The sequence below is a fragment of the Pteropus alecto genome, unplaced genomic scaffold (genome assembly GCF_000325575.1).
Source record: "Pteropus alecto unplaced genomic scaffold, ASM32557v1 scaffold131, whole genome shotgun sequence".
Taxonomy (NCBI): domain Eukaryota; kingdom Metazoa; phylum Chordata; class Mammalia; order Chiroptera; family Pteropodidae; genus Pteropus; species Pteropus alecto.
The window spans coordinates 8,254,674-8,268,726 of record NW_006434709.1 but is presented as its reverse complement, the minus strand read 5'-3'; the positions used below and the strand labels follow the sequence as shown (position 1 = coordinate 8,268,726).

At 34.5% G+C, this 14,053-nt stretch overlaps 1 protein-coding gene and 1 long non-coding RNA gene across 3 annotated transcripts in view; both read left to right on the top strand.

The window, feature by feature from the left end:
* The window catches only part of COMMD1 (copper metabolism domain containing 1), a 115,538-nt gene that overhangs the window by 16,236 nt on the left and 85,249 nt on the right, over positions 1-14,053 (top strand). The window lies entirely within an intron of this gene.
* Positions 4,980-9,109, top strand: LOC112477897. The gene is made up of 2 exons (XR_003045634.1): positions 4,980-5,138; positions 8,920-9,109. It is a non-coding gene; the product is annotated as an uncharacterized LOC112477897 (long non-coding RNA).

Here is a 14,053-nt window from a genome sequence, read left to right as displayed (position 1 = left end):
GACTGGCAAGCCACTGTTTGATAAGATGTTACTTTTTAATGTCACTGAACAACACATGATAAAGCAGTAATTACAGATTACCAGCTGGAATTTGCAAAGTATTTTAATAGGCTCAAATGGCCTGTAATGAGGTTTTCTGTAAGTTTTTTTTCTTAGTTTAGGGCAAAACCCATATTAATTGAAGATCTCTTTTTGGTTCTCCTTTTCTCAAAGCAACTATTCTGGGTCTGGAAACTTGACTTGGCTTGAAGGAGTTCCTGAGTGGGGAGATTTTAAAGAAAATTTCTATCTTTGATTTATCCCTCAAATATTTCTGAGCCTGTAATATGCTATACAAGGCTTTGTGCACAAAGGTGAATGTCACAGTCTCTGTCTTAAAGAATCCTGTATCATATGGTAAATACCATAAGAAAGGTATAAATGATGCATTCTGGTGGAATGGATCCTTATTTTAAACTACAGAAATATGAAAAAATCAAGTTTTTTTGGTCTTAATAAAACACCCACATTTTTGGCTTTGTCTTAGACTGTAATTTGTATAAATTTTGACTTCTATTATGGTTTATCTTTAATAAAAAATTATTTCAACTAATCCCTCTTTAAAACAAGCCGTATTATACTAAATTGTAGGAATTGTGGTATGAGTTGTTTCATGTATGCTTTATATATGATTAACTTTTAATGTCTTTATATGCCAATATGGAATTATTCTGGACATTGTTCTCTGTCATGACATCTGATCGTGGTACAGTTCTCTTCCACAATTTTCTACAGATCTGTTTCTAAAAGAAGATACCATTTATGAAATCTTTAAATTTTCATTATGTTTATCCTGAGCATATGTTACTTAGAAATAATCAAATCATTTACAAATCATTTATCATTTACTTAAAATGTGCTCGTTTATTCAAATGAACATTTATTGAGTACCTGCTATGTGTGCCTGGCACTGGAAACATCAGTGAACCAAACAGACAATTTTCCTCCCTCTTGGACTTAACATTCAAGGGAGGCATGGTATCCTGACAATAAACAAGAATATGTATGTACATAAAGGAATGATAGCAGAAAATGTATTCATTTTTTGCATACTTCTTCCCTTTCACCTCTAATAATCTTTTTCGATCCATTAAAATTAATGACAGACACGTGAGATAATGAATCTTGCATCATTAGTCTCTTTGGTGTTCTTATTAAGAAAACCAGTAGCTTTAACTTACAATTAATGACAGTCACGTGAGATAATGAACCTTACATCATTAGTCTCTTTGGTATTCTTATAAGAAAATCAGTAGATTTAACTTACAGTCAAGGTGATAAATGTTAACATGTTAATCTTACATAACTTTGATGTCTAGAACAATTTCCTAGTATAATTTTTATCATCCAGATTTGCTTAGTAGGTAATAAATTCCTTGATATAGAGATAGAAAGTAACTTAATTTTTCTATTGAGAATTCTACACTGAGGGTTCCACTCTCACACATATATCATATATCTGATTTACTTTTCTTTAGATTATATTTAATTATCTGTCTTTATATCCTTTCTGGCTTTTCAGCTATTTCTGAAAAGGAAACTTTACTTTTATTTTTAAAAACTCGTTATTGGTTATAGGATACACACAGAAAAGTAAACAGATCACAAGTAAGCAGCTTAATGAATTTTCACAAAGTGAATATACCCATGTAACCAGCACCTAGGTCAAGAAACCAAACACTACCAGCACGCCAAAGCCCCCTTTATTATTCTATATTTGTTTATTTTAATCAAATTCAAGTTTCAGTTAAGAAAAATAAATCAGCTCTAAAGATATGCTGTACAACATTGTACCTATAAATTTACATACATGTTTTCCCCTCTCTGGTCACTAGGTACCTCAACTTCCCTAAATTCTAATACCATAATGTAGTTTTTCCTTTTTGTGAACTTTATGTAAATGGAATCTTACAGTATATACTCTTTTGTGTCTGGCTCTTTCACTCAACGTTATGTTTATGAGATTCAGCATTACTGCATATTGTTGTAGATATTCATTCTTATTGCTGTAGAACAGGCGTCAGCAAACTATGACCCACAGGCTAACTCTGCGCCCTGTCTATTTTTGGATAGCCAGTGAGCTAAGAATGATTTTTACATTTTTAAATGGTTAAAACAAAATATTTTTTGTGACCCATGAAAATTACATGAAATTCAAATTTCAGTGTCCATAATAAAGTACGTGGTGTCTTTTGCTCTACATAGGCAGAGGTAAGTATTTGTAACAGAGACTGGATGGCTGGCAAAGCCTAAAATATTTACTGTCTGGCTCTTTACAGAAAAAATCTGCCAGTCCCTGCTGAGCCATACCAGTGTTTGAATGTATCACAATATGTTTATCCATTCTGCTGTTGATGAGGAAATTGAGGTTTCCCGTTTTTGCCTTATGACAAGGATACTACTTTTTACCCTTAAAATTTAGCTAGTATTTTCTCATTAGATCTCTTCCATTGGACAGAGAACCATTTTTGTTTATTTTAAATTTTATTGTGGTAAGAAAACTTAACAAAATTTAAGTATACAATATGGTATTGCTGACTATGGGTACAATTGTACCTATAGATCTCTAGTGCTTATTCATTTTGCTAAACTGAAACTCGAATTTGGTTAAAATAAACAAATATGGACTAATTCCAAATATGCTATTAATTATAATTACTTTAAAAGACCCTTTATAGAAATCTGGCCAAAGATTGTATCTTACCTACGTAGGAGAAGGTTAAGATAGAGATAGAGATCTGTTTGGAGGTAAACAAGTGAATATCAAATTCATAGAATCATCATTGACTTTGCTTTGCACAGTTTCTGGGTTAGCATGTAAATTTGCCCTAAGTGGCTAGAATTGTAGATCTTTTTGTTAAATAACAATGTAATTTAATATATTCCGAATTTAATGTTCTGTAATTAGACTTGGGTAATATGGAAAGCAGCAAATTGCTTTCAGGATATCTAGCCTCAAGAGATTTTGCTGAAGCAGATACTAGGCTGTTCTTTCAGGCATTTAGAACATTAAGATTTGAAAGCCGACTTGATTAGTGGACTTAAAAATAGAAAACACCACTTTTTATAGACTATCTGTCAAGATTTTTTTGACAGATAATGTAAATAAGTTATAAATCCTTTTAACATTCCATCAGGTTAGGCATAGTTATTACTTTTCTTTTGTCTAGGTGGGTAAACTGAATGATAGATGATGCAGAATTGGAGTATTCATTTTGTCAGGTAATGAAACAAGTCTGCAGTCTTTCGTTCATTTCTATATTCATTAAACTATGTGCAAAGTATTTTGCTAAGTATTGCGGGGAATATAAAATGAATAAGACACAGTATATTTCACAAAGAACCTATAGTTTCCTGGGGAAGATGAACATGTATATAAATAATTAGAATTTAAAGCAAAATATAAAGCCTAATCAGTGAGTTGTAATTAATTTCAGTTATTAGGGTAAATTAATATTTAAGTTGGATCTAGAAGATTAGATTTTCACAAGCAGAAATAAGGGATTCGAAGTGGAGAACAGCATTGAGACATGTGAACATGAAAATGTGTGTTGAGTTCAAGGACTGCCAAGATCACTTTCAAACGTGTGAGATACAAGATGATAAAGGAGACCTTATTTTCAAGAATGCTCTTCTAATGCACTTGGACTTTATTCTGTGGGTAGTGAGGAATCAGTGAAAGGTTTTGATTGGACAAGTGACATAAAATCAGATTTATATTTAGGAAGAGAACTTCTTGAGTAGTCTGAAGCATAAACTATTTCACTTGTAGTTACCAAACCATGTAGCTAGCTCTGCAGTGTTTTAGATGGATTTATTTATTTGTGAGGAGACCATGTGACCTACCCACCTTTACCCATTGTAAGATTAGATTAAATTCCTGATTTACTTAGCCAAGGATACAAAATCTCTCTTTGAGGGGAAGTGGTCACGTAGTACAGGAGAAAATACAAATATATTTCAGTGTGACGTCTTTTGGCCTCCATAGTTTCTTTGCCAGGAAAACTTAATTTTTGTTGCATGTCTGCTCTTTTATACTGACTCACATTACCATTCCAGATTTAAAAATGTTTAAAACATCCGATTTGTGTCAATAAGGCTTCATTTTAATCATTAAGGTTTCTCAGGAGGATCAAAATTAATCAGTTTGAATTTCACCACATCCTGTTGCTACTTAGCTCAGATTTTCAGTAAACAACAAAATGGTCACATGAGTACAGCAGAAGGAACCAAAACAACTCATATGATCCACAAGATAGGAGATTGATCCTGAATTGTAAAGTTGCTATTTCCATAGTACAAAATACTGAATTTTAATTATCATAGTATATTACCTTTTACTTTTATTTATTATCCTTTCGTGAATTTCTATCCATTGAATACCATTAATGGGTATAAATCTGGAAGTCATGAACCTGATGAGTTAATGGTTTGGATCAGGCTCTAATTGGCTCAAGCTGTAGAAGTGCTTTTAGTTTCCACTATGTCCTAGTCTGCTTGGGCTGCCATTACAAAATACCATACACTAGGAGGCTTAAACAACAGAATCTTATTTCTCACAGTTCTGGAAGCTGGGAGGTCTAATATCAAGGTGCCAGGAAGGTAGGTTTCCTCCTGAGTCCTTTTCTCTTGGCTTGCAGGCAGCTGCCATCTCACTGTGCTTACATACCTGAGAGAGCAAGCTCTCTGGTGTTTCTTCTTACAAAGGCACTAATACCATCCTATGGGAGATTAGGGCTTCAGCATGAATCTTGGGAGGACACAAACATTCAGGCCATAACACTGTAAATTTTTTGCCATGACAATAAATTGTTATAATACCACATGTTTGAAGAGGAAATTAATCTTTATGCTTACTGTTTAGTTTGTATGTAAATTTTTTCTTAAGAAATTAATAGCAATCAGAATCTTTTTAGCTAATGAGTTTGACATTTTTCAGATTCATATAGTCAAAACCTGTGGAGTGCTGTCATTTTGAAGTCTACCAAACCCAAATCGTTTTTTTTGCACAGAGAGAGCAAGCAGTAAACAGAACAGGAACTGGATGTGTATTTAAGCTGTGGTGCTGTCTTGTTCCTATCTTTTGACTTTCTGAAGAGGTAGGTAACAGTGCCAGCTCTGGGGAAACAACTGTCTTCTGCTCCCTTTAAAAAATAAATGACTGACAAATTTTCTTTTGACCATGTATGTCTCCTGATATGAAAACATGTGTTAGTTTTCTTCATAGTAACAAAGATCATTAAAACATCTTACTGTTACTTTTTAAAAAATGTAAATGGACTTAATTTTTAAAGTAGTTTTAAGTTTACAGCAGAATTGGACACAAAAGTATAGAGTTCTCATATACTCCCTGGTTTCACATTCACACAGCCTCCCCCATTCTCAACATTATGGTCCAGAGTGGTACATTTATTATAGTAGATGAATCTGCATTGACACATCATTATTGCCCAGAGACCTTAGTTTACATTAGAGCTCACTCTTTGTGTTGAACATACTATGGGTTTTGAAAGCTGTATAATGACATATATTTAGCATTATAGTATAATTTATTGTATAATACAGAATGGTTTCACTGCCTTAAAAATCCTTCGTTTCATCTATTCATCTTTCCCTCCCCCGCTTCTCTTTTAGCAACCACTGATCTTTTCAATGTCTTTATGTTTTGCCTTTTCCAGAATGTCATATAATTGGAATCATAGAGTATGTAGCTTTTTCACATCAACTTTTCACTTAGTAAGCATTTAAGGTTCCTCCATGTCTTTTTCATGGCTTGATAGCTCATCTCTTTTTAGTACTGAATAATATTCATTGTCTGGATGTACCACCATTTATCCATTCACTACTGAAGGACTTCTTGATTGCTTCCAAGTTTTGGCAAATATGAATAAAGCTGCCTTAAATGTTTGTGTGCATGCTTTTGTGTGGACGTAAGTTTTCAATTCTTTTGGATAAATAACGAGGAGCGCAATTGCTAGATCAAATGGTAACAGTATATTTAGTTTGTAAGAAGCCAATGAATTGTTTTCCAAAGATGCTGTACTATTTTGCATTTCCACCAATAATGAATTGAGAGTTCATGTTGCTTCGCATCCTTGTCAGCATTTGGTGTCAGTATTCTATGTTTTGTCCATTCTAATAGGTGCATTGTTGTTACTTTTTGATTTGATGATTTATTTCTCAATGTCTTAGGAACTGCTTGATTGTGTGATAGTGTTATCAATATCTTTCATGATATAGACAATATATTTACCCAGAATAGAATCTAATTGCAATTGTCAAATAGTCTTGAGTCTAAATGTTTATATTGCTTTAAAGTATATCTATACTGTGATTACAACTATGATCACAAATTGTGTATGCATATAGACAAGAGCTAAGAAGGGAACTTTAAAAAGTGATATGTTGGCCTACCTTTTGTTTTCATAAGAATTATATAATATTTGTGATAAAGGAAAGTTTGAAAAGTTTACCTTTTAGGATATATTTTAAATATTTAATATTTGAGTTGATTTTAGTTATAATCCAGGTCATCTGTGGTCTTTGTGACATTTTTTTTCATTAGACACACATGTACAAAATCTTTTCTTATATTTGGTCATTTTTTACTCTGATTATATTACAGAAATATGGCAATTTGAGAAGAAATGGAATATGGGCTGCTATAGATTTTAATGACTTTAAGACATTAATGATGCCTAAAATACTGTACCCATGGGTCTGAAATTCAAGTTGTTCAATGATTTCTTACCTTAAATATTTTTAAATTCCGCTCTTACATGTTTTCTTTTAGGTTCTTTTGAAATTTGACAAATGTGATCCTGGATTGTGTTTTTCCTCAAAGGAAGCAAGAATAAGACTTGAAAACCAATTATGTCAGCAGTGTGCTAAGTCATTTTCAAGATAAAAAGACCACATTTTGCTGTTATAAAAACTGCATTGTAGGAAGGAAGGAGGGGAGTGCTCACCAGTTAGAGGATGAGGATTACCTCCCCATTTCCTTATTAGTACATCGAAATTATATTTTTCTTCTTTATTGGAGACCTCTGTGTGTGTGTGTGTGTGGTCATGGGAGTGGAAGACAATATCAACAAGGAGGAAGGTTTTCATTACCCTCAGGTAGGAAAGAGGGGACTGGAATCATAGGTAGAGAACATGAGATCTTATGATACTCAGCCTTGGAGAAGGGATAGAGATGGAGCCAGTAGTCTTATATTAGCAAACTTAAAAAAGACTGTTTGTTAGGCAGCCTGGTAACAAACAGTTATCAGTTAAATTGCCATCTAGTTTGAGTAAAATCCTGTTTTTTTCTGTATTAGGACAAGTTTTGTAATCTATTTTTTAGACTGGTTTTCTGCTTTTGCCAAAGATTCTTACCTTAGTTTTTGGGTCAACTGCTTTGCTGGCTGAATTGAGGGCTCCATAAACTAATGTCACTTGAAAAATCTTGGTCTTAAAGGCAAACCAATAAAAGGAAACTTATGGAAAGGAAAAGGGCATTCTACCTGTCAACATTTTACTGAGTTTCTTCGACATTAAAAAAACCCAAGTTCCTGTTGTTTCTATTTTAGGATTTTGAGTTTATTGTTAAACCCATTCTCTAACAAACCCAAATAACTATAGTCTTTTCTTCAGTTCCTGTTAAGAGTTATAAATAAACATTCTAAAGAATTATCTGCCTTTACAAAGAAGATAATGTTCATGAAATAACCTTAAATGAGGAAAGGAAGAAAAACAATGTTTCTTAAGTGTCTAATGTGCTGGATACTATTGTATGCTTTCATACATCATTTAAATCTTGTCACTGTCGTTTGAGATTGGTATTAGTAGTTCCATTTGCAAATGGAAGAAATGAGTCTCAGGGGTTTGGTAACTTGTCTAGGATTTTGCATCTAGTAAGATCTTTTTAATTTAAAGCCTGTGTCCTCATTCTGGTGTATTCTTAATCTGAGTCTTTTAAAATTCAGATAACTAAAGAAGGAAAAAGGATAAAATGTATATCTAACCCAGTTTTCTGTATTGGGCTTTCGAGTGCTTTATTTGAAAAATTTAATCAAATAAATATAGGCCAGTAATTGCATGTGAGAGCACCCTGAAGTAGTTTCATTAGTAAATGCAGCTTTTCTGGCCACTTTACACGCTAATGTTGTTACTACAATGAAACTAAGGGGAAATCTAAAGCCTGAAGCTTTTTTCCCCTAATGGCTTTCATGTGTACAGAACACATTTCTATTTTGATTTTTTTAGAAGCCTTTTGGAGCAATGAAGGTACCTTGCTTTTTTTCCCCATGGAAAAGTTACACAAATATATGAATGTATGCATATAAACACAGACACACACACACAGTAATGACTGTTAGAAGATAAATTGATGCATATTAAGCATTTTAAGGGTTTAATTGAACAAAAATAGATTCCAGTCAGGTAATACCAAAGAATAGGAGCACTTCACTGACAGGAGCTAGGGGAAAGACTCTTACAGAGAAGAGGTGAAGCAAAGCAAGGAAATTATTTGATTGGTTGTAGCTTAAGTAGTTCCCTTATTTGGGAAAGCCTAATTAGCTGTTTATGATTGATTGTCTTTAGGTTTTGATTTCTTAACCTTGAGGCATTACAGGCATAGATTTTGGTTTGATGTAGATTGTAGGCTGCTAAGGCATTAATGCCATCAATCTAATGGCCTCCTTGTTTAATTAACATTTCCTCCCTTTTGATCATTTATACATGAGAGATTGACGAGGAGTTTGGTATTAGCACTATTCTTGGTCACCATCAGGGTTAAGTTTTTCTTCTTAGGAAAGTCATAGATTATGATATCAGGTTGTGGAAGAATTGTTTTTACTGTTCATCTTCTTGTTTATCCTGTGTTTGTTTCTCCAGGTGCAGTGAAACCATATTTAAGTGAATACATATTTAAGATAAGACCCTTGAGAGAACACAGTGCACCAAGGAGACTATACAATGATGACTATCAGGAGGATAATACCAAGAGACTGATATGCTCCCTAGTCATGACCCCCATGAACCAAACCAGTTAGTATCAAATAAATCAAAGAATGTACCAAGTGAATTGTTTGTTAATTTCTTATATTTGCTACAATACCAGAAGTGTTGATCTAGCTATAGTGGCAGGTAATTGTTATGGCTCAGACTCCTCTTTGTTCAGTCAATAAGTAATCTAAAGCAATTTTTGTTATCTATAACCATGTTAGCCAGAAAGCCTAGAGACTTTTGTTGTGCAGCTATGGTCTTAGTGGTAGATTCAGCAATAGTTGTCAGTTAAGGAGCATCGTCTTTCCATGCATTAACAGGGAGAAAAAGCACATAGTGAAAAGGCAAAAGGAATAAAGATTTCATATTGGAGATGGAGATCTTGATCCATGATCTTGGGAGAGCTGTTCACTTCAAGGTGTCCACTTCTGGGGTGGAACCATTTTAGATCTCCAGCTGGTATACAGTTCCAGGAATTTGGAAGAACCCTTTTTAATTGGCAGATGTGGACCCATGGTTCAAGGCCCTAAAGTTTGGCTGTTATCTGGGTAGTGACCTGATATGGTCCCTTCCAACAAGGTTCAAGGGCAGTCTTAGTCCTTAATGATTCTAAGAAGAGTAAGAGAAAATTGGAAACATTAATTTAAAGAGACATAGCCATGTACTACAGGAAACTAGAAGAATTCAGGATCCAGTCCAGTTTACAGGTAGATAACAAAACCTCAAAGACAGTGAATAGGACTAGAATTTAATACCCACAAGGATGTGCTATAGTTTCCCATTAAAACATATTTTTCTCTCTATAGGTACCCACTTTTCTATCAGAGGTAAAGTAAGAGTCATTTTTTGCAAAATAAGTTTAGTCTCAAAAAACTTGGTCTAATTATTTACATAAATGTAGCAAGAATGATAATTGGTCATACAGGCTCTTTTAAAGTCAGCTTTGCTATAACTTTTCTTTTTTTTTCTCCCTCTTTAATTCCCCCCACCCCACTTCCACCCCCGACCTATGGATGTTGCCGTTTCCCCTTAAGAACCAGATCTCTGAAGTCGGGGCGTCACCTCCCACATGCTCGCGGCGTGCACCCGGGGCCTGGTACCCCTGGTGCACTTGGGGGGCCTGGCCCACGGCTCCACCTGGAGCGCAAATCCAGGACCTTCTGCGTGTAAAGCAGACGTGCTAACCACTACTCTATGGAGCCATCCCCATGTGTAACTTTTCATAAGGAGTCCTAGATTGGATTAAAAGATCTCTCAAGCCTGGGAAGCCAAGCCAAGGACTCACCATCTGGCTTTCCCTGGGATACCTATAGATTAGAGTGAATTCCTCTCTTCTTGAGGTCCCCCAAATATCCTGATGTTACTGGGGATGCCAGGAAATGACCTTTTTACACATCTGTTAGATAGGGCTTGAAACTGCAAGCGAGATACCCGGCGGTTTTTCCAAGGAGCTTTATTGATTGCATAAAGTCAACTTTAGTTCCTTAAAATTGTCTGGTTATATCTGATTTTATGAACATCATTCTCAAATATGACGTTCCTGACAAAGCCTTCATCAATAACCAGTGTTTTCAGTTGTGTCCCGTATAAGCAGAACAGATTTTGCTTGAACTTATGCAAACAACTATATTAAAATTAAAATAAGAATACTAAGTAAGTTACCGAATTCTGGAGGGATCAGGTAGGGAGGAAAAGTAAATGTTTTAATTCTGTTTACAAAGTTATACTTTACCAAATTGCTGTAAGTCATAGATAGCCAGCAGATGGAATAAGGTTACCTGCTCAGATGGCTTAAGCTTTTTAATATTTGTGGAGAAGACTTTTAACATTGTTTTTCATTTACCTAGTTTCGAAACAGCTTCTTTTGTCTTTCTGATAAGAATTATCTCCCTACAGTTTATATTTCAAAGAGATGGCTCTTGGTTCTTAACAGAAGACCAGGAAGAACATTTCTATCTCAAAGGCTCAGAGAAAGGATATAAGTTTTCTCCAAGAAGGAATTTAGTTTTCAATGTCCTGACCATTCACAACATCTGCAAACATTTTAAAATGAATAAGAAGAGGTTTGGGATTGATAAAAAGCATTGGTGGGTTTTGAATTGTTTCTAGAGCCTCATTTCTGTTCTTGTAAAGACTTGATTTATAAGGCAAAGGCAGTTTTTAATTCATCAAAGAACTGAGTGGTAACCTGAATGATATCATGGGGCTTACCCACTCATCCAACTACATTATCTTCAATTTGCTTTTTTAAATCAAGGAGATTTCCAACTAACATGAAAGTCAAAATATTCCAGTGTTCATTGTATCTTAGGGGAGAAGGCCTAAAACGAAAATTCCTGTCAGGCTCTGAATATCAATTTCCAGTTTGGCTAACTTCTGTCCATAGAGCTCATTAAAAAAATTCTTTCAAATATCTTATTATCAGGCCAGGACAAACAGTAATATTCCTGGCAGTATTGAACTCTTTTTTTAAACTATTATTTTTCCCTTTTTCTTTTAAACCACAGGCATTACCTATTATGTGACTCGAAACCAAAGCCAATAAGCCTTTTGTAGCTTAACCATGAGCACAAGAGGCATCCATCCCTAAAGAGGGTACAGGAGATGCTGCCCTCCCAAGATTCAGAACCACTCTGAAAGATAACCAAAAGAAAGACACAATTCCCATGAGAGTTGGCAACGGCTGGTAGGATACTAGCCACAAGTGGGTTGCAACCCACATTTCTTTCTGGCTATATTATTAGAGCCCCCAAACCTTTGTTTGAGCTGCCTGTACATGCAAGAACTGACACTTGCGTGCTCAGATAGGTGGAAATCTAAGCCAAGTTCTCAAGACATAAAATGAGACAAGAAAGCAATAGTTGTCCCTGGGAGGGAAAGAACTGATAAACAAGGAGTACCTCCAAACCAAAATCATAAGAGTCTTACTTTGGAAAAGAAAGGACAATGTGAAATTTTACCTTTTTCTCTTAACCAAGTACTACAGATAGAGATATGGGAGAGCTGACTTTGGTAAGAATTCTCAGCTTTCTCTGTGTTCTGCTAGTTTTCTTAGGCTCTGATCTGCAGGCTCTAGAGTTAGTGGGGTGTCTTAGTAGGTCCCATCCTGGTCATCATAAAATGTAGAAGAGGAAAAATCATTATCTCTCTACCCTGGCTGAGACCCCTTTTTTTCTCTAGGGCACTGCATAAATGGGTAAATTTAAATAGGTTAAAAGTTTCCCATTGTAGCCACTGCAATTCAGGATTAGCTTTAGTAAGGTTAACCCACTTGTTCAGAAAAACACAGGTTTGGACTCAATTTTTATACACATAGTTAGCTGGAGTCCCAGATGAAAGAGTCGTAGACTCTTTGGACTCAGAGGAACTCATTTTCTCTTTCTCTCTTTTTTTTCCCCCTTAAAACAAAATTTTATTTACTTGACTCTTCACACTGGACTGAGTCTAGTTTGTCAGACCTAGTTTGGATAAAGAAATGCTCAAATAAAATCTGAGCGCTCATAATACAAAAGCTGCGGAGCTCAGATATCCCAAAGCGACATACTGATGACCTCCAGGTGCAGCGAGAAAGCAGCGAGCACAATGAGCTCAGTGAATACTTCCACCTGCTCATGGCTCATTGTTTCCTGGGGGCCATCAGAGGTCCCCTCTTCTGACAACAGAACTGTTAAAAGATAAACTGAGGCATATTAAACCTTTTGAATTTATTTGAGCAAAAATTGATTAGAATCAGGCAGCATTTTGATCAAGTTGCTTGAAATCATGAAGATTATCTTATACTGTAGTTGGAAACATACAAACCCATAACAAACATTTTTTTAATGCTTTACATTTTTTTAAGTAAATTTTTTTTTTCATGTACAGTTGGCATTTAATATTATTCTATATTAGTTTCAGGTATACAGCATAGTGATTAGCTATTTATATAATTTACAAAGTGATCCCCCCCAATAAATCTAGTACCCATCTGGTACCATACATAGTTATTACAATATTATTGACTATATTCCCTATGCTGAACTTATTTATTTAAAAAAATTTTTTATACAATAATATTGACTATATTCTCTATGCTATACTTTACATCCCTGTGACTGTTTTGTAATTACTAATTTGTACTACTTCATCCCTTCACCTATTTCACCCAGTCCCTCAACCCCTATCCCCTCTGGCAACCACCAGTTTGTTCTCTGTATCTGTGAGTCTGTTTTTGTTTAGTTTGTTCATTAACAGAAACATTTTTGGCAATTTTGGTGAAAGATCAAATATCCACAATTCTACATTCTACCAAAACAATTTTTATTTTAATAATTCCTTCTAGTTTTTGTTTATACATATGTTTATTTTTCTGTAGTACCAGTCATAATGTATAAATTATAATCAGATTTTACCCTAAAATGTAGACAGTTCTATCTTAGATTTTCTGGGACAAACCTTATTTTCATTATCCTGCTGTCAAAATGTGTTAGATCATATTAAATAATTTGAGGTTTTAGAAATACAGTTTTCCATGTCATATAGTGTAATTATTTTAACAACTAATATTGTATTGACATTTTACTTGGTTAGTACATATTTGGATTGTTTCTAGATTTCCTTATAGGTAACATTTCAATTAGTGTTTTTATACATAATTTTTGCTTCTGTAGAATTATTTATTGAGTTTATTTCTCAAGAGTGGGTTATTAGATGAAAGTTTATGAATATATTGATTGTATTTTGTCATGTTGCTTTCTGTGAGGCCTTTCCACTTTATAAGTGACTGTACTAGCTTAACTATTTTTGGTCAACATTGTTTAAAATTATGTTTTGTTTTTGTTCATTTAGTTATACATGGTATTTTAAGATTGCTTCACTCTCTGATAGAGTTCAGGACATGCTACCCCAAAATATGGCACCTTGGCATATTGAATATTTTAAGTCAAAGGAGTTTGAGAAAAGGGAGAGCAGAATATTTACTCTGACCCCTCCCCACCACCCTTCTTCCCTGAAACAGGCCATTAAATCTTCATGAGTGGTGGCC